This window comes from Centrocercus urophasianus, unplaced genomic scaffold (assembly GCF_019232065.1).
Source record: "Centrocercus urophasianus isolate 14NV4802_14NV808 unplaced genomic scaffold, USGS_Curo_1.0 seq_20, whole genome shotgun sequence".
In the NCBI taxonomy this organism is placed as follows: Eukaryota; Metazoa; Chordata; class Aves; order Galliformes; family Phasianidae; genus Centrocercus; species Centrocercus urophasianus.
Window position 1 is genome coordinate 488,917 of NW_024884756.1, and position 7,610 is coordinate 496,526.

General features: G+C 50.6%; 1 non-coding gene across 1 annotated transcript; it reads right to left on the reverse strand.

Moving 5' to 3' along the window:
- Nucleotides 1–7,101: 7,101 nt before the first annotated feature.
- TRNAS-UGA lies at nt 7,102–7,183 on the reverse strand. Its single transcript has one exon. It is a non-coding gene; the product is annotated as a tRNA-Ser (tRNA).
- Between the last annotated feature and the right edge of the window lie 427 nt (nt 7,184–7,610).

Consider the following 7,610-nt stretch of genomic DNA (forward strand, 5'->3'; position numbering starts at 1 on the left):
AAAAAAAAAAAAAAAAAAAAAAAAAACCTGATTATTTTGACTTCCTGACCATTGTTTTGCCCTTTCCCTTCTCCAAGCAAAGGACTTTAGTCAGTGCAGAGATCTGTTCACACTCACAATCATGCCTTCTTTAAATACCCCTCTGCTTGAACTACAAACATCCAGCGTGCCCCGATGTTGTGCTGGAACATGATGATGCAATGTGAGCAGCCTACTCACCACAGTAACTAAAGTGACTCTGAAAACCCCTACAAGGCACATCTGTAACAGCGATGCTGAAACCCCCCTGGCTCCACACATGCTTACGGCCCGATACTGCCATAATTTATTTTGGGGCAGAAGGTGTTTATGCCTCCACATGGGCTCTGCTGGAGTGAAATGAGAAGCCTTCTTCCAGCTTCCCCCGGAGCCTGATGGCTCATTCCCCTGCTTGGTACAACGTCAGCGATTCCTTATCCCCAGCATGTAGCTGATTCATGTTTAAATGCAGGTAGGGACTTCTGCGACTCCCTGTCTCTCTAGCAGGTTAGCAGGGTTCACCAGAGCAATCTGGAGTCACACCTATCATTAGAATGTCTTGGCAGTTTTTCTCCATCACAGGAAAGAATAGCCGTGAACTTCTGACTCAGTGCTCCTAGCGTGTCCCAAGAGCAGGTGGGAAAGTCTCTTGGCCTCTGCCATCAGCTCACTGAGCACAGTTGGCCACTTATGGTCAGTGTCACCTTCAGGGATGGACTCCAGAGTCTTTTTAACACCCTTCTGTGTATTTGGTTCATTTGCTTTTAAAATCTGCTCAACTTTCCAAGCTGAATGCATGCCTCACACCTGAGGAATATCAAAATATGAATAGTCCACGTAGATCCAAACACATAAACTGGATCCAAATGCATAAACACTTGGTCACGCCAGATCAGCTCTGCTACGTTGGGCTTGCACTGAGCCGTGTCTATGTCTGTGCTGCCCAGATAGCTGGGGAAGGATGAGGGCTGCAGAACTGCAGCACCACGCGTTGGATCATCTCCCTCACCACCCCTCACCTCTGCAGCATCCCCCATCTTCCAGTCAGGATCCCGTGACGCTGAGGCAGTGCAGGAGCCTAGCTGTTTGTACTGAACTTGTGCACAGATGTATTTCTCTTAACTGGGGCTTAAGGCCCCGAAGTTATGAGCTTACCTCAAGTGAACTTGGGAGCTGAATTCCCCACTGATTTACGGTTGTGCTCAGAAGAAGGTCGGGAGGGAGGGGAGGTGTGCTGGGGATGCACCTGCCCTAAATTCAGCTGAAGTACTCTCCTGTCTCATAGCATCCAACCTAAAATGTACTTTGGCCCTGGGAGGTAAGATAATTACTGCCTGTAGCTGGAATCATTTCAATCTTACTCAGTACTAAATGGAAGCAAAACATGACAGATGAAAGATGAAACTTTTTAATCAGCTGGGGGAGCTTTCCAGGAGAAAACTGCTGGTTACTGGGAAGTTTCATGTGGAAGGAATGCACCAGCTCCCCTGGGGGTCGGGGCACCCTATATAACACCAGGTGCTGCTGGGCCCTGCCACCTGCTTCCCAGCTGCTGCATCCTCTGCTGCCCAGGTAAGTTGAGATGCTCCGTTCCTTCCTCTGACTGAGCTGCTGTCGGCACTGATGTGCGCTGCCTGGTCCTCAGAGAGGGGTCGAGGTTTGTTGTCTGCCTCCCACCTGCAGAGGCCTTGGGGGAGGGATTCTTCTTGCCATCACATGAGGGTGCAAGGGGATGAGGAATGCAAGGTGAATTGGGTATGTGCCACAGGGATCTGTAGCTACCTAGCCAGGCACGTCCGGCATGGATCTTTTTGCTAAAAAAGAATATAAAGAGCAAAAAGAATAGCACATTCCCTGGTTACAGAGATCAGTGCCCCCCTGTTGAAGGGAGGGCAGCAGAGATGCCTTTAATTTTAGCCTGTGCTAAATCCAGCTCACTCGTGTTGCGTTGATTTAAGTGCTTTTTACAGCAACAGGAAGCATTCCAGTGAGCACTCTGCTTGCTGAAGGAGCGCTGTCACCTCTCCAGCTCTGCCTCCCAGGGCAGGTCATTCAAATGAAATCAAATTATCCCTACCTCTGGCTGCCAGAGCCACCAAGTTAGAGCTCAGCAGGGAAAGGACAGCATCTGCCCTGCGCTTACGCCCTCCTCTGCCTTCCAGGTGCCTGTTCTCGCCACGCGATGTCCTGCTACGACCTGTGCCTGCCCGCCTCCTGCAGCCCCAGGCCACTGGCCACCAGCTGCAATGAGCCCTGCTACCGGCGCTGCTGGGACTCCACCACCGTCATCCAGCCCCCCACTGTGGTGGTGACCTTGCCTGGGCCCATCCTCAGCTCCTACCCGCAGAGCACCACGGTGGGGTCCACAGCGTCGGCAGCAGTTGGCAGCTACCTCCGGTGCTGTGGGGTGCCAGTGGCCTCCGGTGGCACACGGGGGCTGGGGAAAGGGGCCTTGCTGTGCCTCAGGGGTGGGCTGTAGAGTGTCCCCGTCGGCCAACTCATCCCACTGAGGCCAGCAAGGAAGGAAAAACGAAGCACGGGAACAAGACTGGGGAAGAGGACTAAGGAAGTTCCCGCGTGTTTCCAAGCCATTGGGGGCACCTGCAACTCTCCAGCAGGAAGGGATCCTCGGGTACTTTTCGTTCAAGATCGCGCCTCTGTAGACCTTTCTCTAGCTATGCCTTACTGTATGCTTCCATGTAAGTGTGACACCCTGTGGTGTTACTCAGCATTTACTATTAGCTTATAGCTGGCTGCAGACAGAAGATGGTGCCAAGAGCTGCAGAGGCAGCAGGGGCAGAGGAACACCTTGTAGGGGTCGTTTTGTCCTTAAATAGTGTTTGTCCATTCCTATAGTGAGCATTAGAAATGCACTTCTCATACTTTCAACTGGTTTATTCTATTTCTTTTTCTCATTAAAGACATGCTACATCATAGCCTGAGTCTTCGTGTTCTTTTTGCCTCTGGTCTGAAGTGGTGATGTGCTTTGGTCGCAACTTATTGCTGTGTGGGTGTTATTTTTTCGGTCTGAAATGGGAATTTCTGGTGCTAGTGCCACACTGTGCTGATGTGAGCACGTGGCTTGCTGTGTCCAGCCCAAAGGAAAACTTTTGCAGACCTTTATTTCTGCCCTACAGCAAATACCAGCTTAGGGACACATGCAACAGCCTCACTGCCTTTTCCCACAAGACTGTGGCAACATCAAGGTTTGCTGCTTCAAAATGGTATTTTGCCTGTTTTTGCAGTGAGTTTTTGGTTTGATGGAGGGTGAAGAGAGATAAGTTGCCTTCTTGGGAGGTGCTTCTCCGAATGGTCACCCTTTGTCCAATTTTGCCCAGAGAGCTGGGGTCACCATTTCTGGAGATGTTCCACAGCTGCAGAGATGTGGCACCAAGGGACGTGGTCAGCAGGCATGATGGGGTGGGCTGATGGTTGGACGTGGTGATCTTAGAGGTCTTTCCCAGCTTTAATGACCCCACAAGTCTATGATTAAAGCTACCTGGAGCAGCTGCAGTATAATCAGGGAATGGAGAGATCAGCACATGCCAGACCACTCCTCTTGGATCCTTGCTTTCTGTTGCTGAACAGAGTAATGTAAAACCAAATACAACATTAGAGAAAGGCCCTAATGCTATCGTACTGGCTGCTGACACACTTGGAGCTGGATAACAGCTGTGATTTCTGTGCAACAAGAACATTTCTGTCATTCCAGTCTTCCTTTCTGCTTTCGATGATGGCAGAGGCGGGAAGCATCTGTATCTCCATGAAAAAATCACGTAAAACAACCTGTTTTATTAAAAATATATTCAAAATGAATACAAAATCTCTCTTTCCATATGTTTCAGGGGACTTCCTCAGACCTAATGAGAATATCTCTATTTCTGGCCATAGCTACAGCACGAGCTCCTCCCTGAGCTATTCCCAAAAATAAGGGCCTGCAGATTTAGACTGAAGTCATTAGATGAAGAAGAATAACTATTTTACAGGGAGAGGAGGTAGGCACTGAGTAAGCCTCTTTGTAAGATGCCACGGAACATCAAGCAGAACATTTTCAGCTAATGAAATGAGGAATAAGAGTGCAACTAAGTTCTCCATAGACTTTGTATAAATCTTTCAGTCTTTATACATTTTGGTGGTGTGAAAATCTACACAGAGCTTATGAGTGTTTAGAATGAGGCACTATGCTGGGCTTGGAAGCAAGTTGGTCTTCTAAGCTCAACTGGTTCTACTGCTCAGATCTTCATAGAAGTGCTCCTAATTTGGAAACACCCTGCATGGCACTTGCTAGGCAATTAGAGCTCTGGGAACAAAGAGGTGTGGGTTCCCATCCATGTTCCAAGGACTACTGAGGTATTTTTAGACCAACTGCAGACATTGTTCGATAGAGAGGGAATGCAAAATTGTCTCGAGTGCCGCAAAGAGGAAAAGCAGTGAATTAGTAGCAAGAGCATCATTAGAAAGTTATAGGCATCTGAGGCTGGTACATCTGCTTTCCAACAGCCTGCTGCATAGGACAGTGCAGGATGGAGCAGGGGAAAAGAGTAATGACATTTTGATATAGCATTTCACAATGACTCCATGGGTGAGATGGTACAGACTTTTTTTTTTCTGAAGAGCCAGTGTCTCAAAGGAGACTGAAATCCATGCAAGTCCTTAATTTGACTTGAAATTTGTGATGTCTCAGTGCAGACAGAACTGGGGAAAGGAGAATCTGGGGCCCTGCAGTGATCCCCAGCACAAGGCACCTGGCACCTGTCTCCAGGGCTGCTGTGACTCATGGCTGGGGGCCTGGCCATCTTGGCTGCCAGCTCAAGAGCTGTCCTGAATTCACTCCACTTTGTTTTCCCCCCAGACAGTGCTTGCCCCAAGCAGAACCACACAGACTTGCTAATTAGGCCCTAAAATACAGGTTCCTGTAAAGACATTGCAGCCACAGGCCCAGTGAGAAACTGGAAACTACAGGTGAAGACTGAGATGAAAAATAGAGCTCAGTGGGTGGAAAGAGGCACATAGAAGGAAATAGGTGGGTGCTGGGGTTTGGTCACAGCATTACTTTCTCACGGCTTCCAGCAGCACTGCTCAGAAAAGACTGGAGCTTAATCTAAATGACTCTTGGGCCATGCCTGGATCGTGACTTTTGTTGTCCTCTCATCTTTCTGACCTGTTCATGTCCTTGGAAGAAACCTCTTCCCCACCAAAACGCAGGATCCTCCTCCTTCAGCAATCTGTGCTTCCTGGAGGCTCCTACTTCCCTTCATTTTCATTCTTCTATCCTTTGCTTTTGTGGACCCAATTGCCCTAGCAAAAATTACAGTGGTGGAGTACTCCAGCTCAAATCATGATGTTCTGGACTGGGATGGTGGCAACTCCCTTTTAGGAGATCATGTCCACTGGGGTGTTGATCTCCTTTTTAGGTTGTTTATTACCACAACCTCATCCCAGCTTACACCACCACCCTTGGTGAATGGACTCACTTGGTTTGTTCTGCATTTCTGTGCTTGGGGAAGCCAACAGTAGCGGAGAGCAAGTATCTACTGCATAAGGAAAGCCCACAGCTCTTTCCAAGTGCAGTGATGGGTGCCTGGCTCCTCTGGGAATGGAGAAAGGGGAGAGGAAGGATGAAGTCATGGCTTGGTCTGCAACAAGTGGAGACACACAAAGAATTGTCATGGAAAAGAGAGGACTGCTACAAATGGTGAGTCAGTGAGACTGTCAGGAGTGGAAGCCCCAGGCAAACTGGGTTTGGTGAGGAACAGATTGGTAGTGACTAGGTGGTTACTGAGACAGCAGGATTCCAGTAACTCTGAGTTGTGTGACAGGGATAAGAGGGAGGAGAGATTGCTGCTCAGGTGGGCAAACTGCCCCAGACACCAATGGCTGCACCCACAGACCAGCCATGGGGCAGAGGCCTGAAAAAGCCTGGGGACCCAGACAGGCAGTGATTCCAGCCTTGGGGAACTCCACAGTGAGGGCTGTGGTTCTTCCTCAGGGCTGGAAATCTCACGGAGCAAAGTAATCACAGGTCACCCACACAGCTGAGTCACAAAGGAAAAGGCACAGAAATCAAAAGGCACTAGTATCCTGGTCTGGTCCTTCTGGTGCCACTCATGGAAGCAGGGACCCATGGCTCACATCCTGATGAGCTGGAAGCTCCGTTTGTTTTGTCAGCACTGTGCTGCACCCTGAGCCTAAACCAGCACCACAGACTGTACTCAGCTACCCACAACCTCTGAGTTGCTCCCCTTGGGGATGGGGTGACAGGGGTGCCAGCACAGCCCAGGTCCAGAATGTTTACAGCATCCTGGACTGAAACAGCCAGGGATGCAAGTTTGAAACTCAATAATTATTAAGTTAAATATTCCAAGGCTATAATTTCTGTTTGTTGAGATGTGTCTGCACTGTTCTGAGGGAAGATGAGGGTGATCTGCTTACGGCTGTGTAAAGGTGGTTCTTGCTTGCATTCCTTGAGTGGTGGTGGTAGAGCTGGGCAAAGCTGCTCATTGGGCCATGGTGCTTTGCTCTTCCGTCTCCATCTTCAGCATGAGGAGTGGCCCAGGCCTGGTCCTGGCTGTGCTGTGTGGTGTTAGTGTGTGTTAGAGAAGTGACATCCGTGCACACAGGGTCTGTTCTCAGCTGTGAGCATTGAGGCCACTCAGGACAGAGGTGTGGAAAAGAGTTCGGCTTGCACCTCTGACACCCAAAACAAGAATCATACACAGACCAATGAGCCAGGGCACGCGGGCTCCCCCAGCAGCACGCTGTGCCAGCAGCTCTTGTCCTGGGCGCTGCACTGCACAGAGGCTTGCAAACACCAGGCACAGGCACTGCGCAGTGCAGAGCAGTCCCAAGCATAACCAAACTTGGCCTCCCACTTCCCCACCTCTTGCAGGGCTGCAAAACTGGGCAGCCGGTGGGGCTTCTGTCCCTCCTGCACTGGGCTGCCCATACACACACCCCTGCCAAGGGCTTTGATGTGGATTCAAACACGGAGCTGCCGATCACAGCTGGGGGAGACACATGCAGCCTGTCCTTGGCAGGGTCTCAGAATGGCACTCCCATCTCCAGGCCAGGGGTAAAATCCTTCGCTGTGAGCAGGATTCGAACCTGCGCAGGGAAACCCTATTGGATTTCAAGTCCAACGCCTTCACCCCTCGGCCATCACAGCCTCAGCCTGGTGCCCCTGGGGGCACTCCTGTCCACAGCCCTGGGCACACCTTGTCCCATGGCATTACCCAGGCACTCGTACGTACACCCATGGCCCCCATCCTGCGGTTCAGGAAGTCCTGCTGGGAGGCTAGGAGACCCCGACAGTGTGCCTGGAGCCTGGTAGCAGGAACTGAGCCCAGCAGTGCCAGAGGCTGTGCTGCCTGCAACACTCTAATGCATGGCACTTCTGAGTGGGACCCCAACAGCTGTACATCTTGGCTTTTTTTTGGTCTAGGGATATGACTCTCACTTAGAGTGCAAGAGATCCCGGATTCAGCTCCTGGATGAGCCCTCCCCTTTTGGACACCATTGCCCTTCAGGCTGTGAGGACAGGGCACTGATCAGACCCAAAGCCCCGAAGCACCCTGACATCTTGGGCACAACTC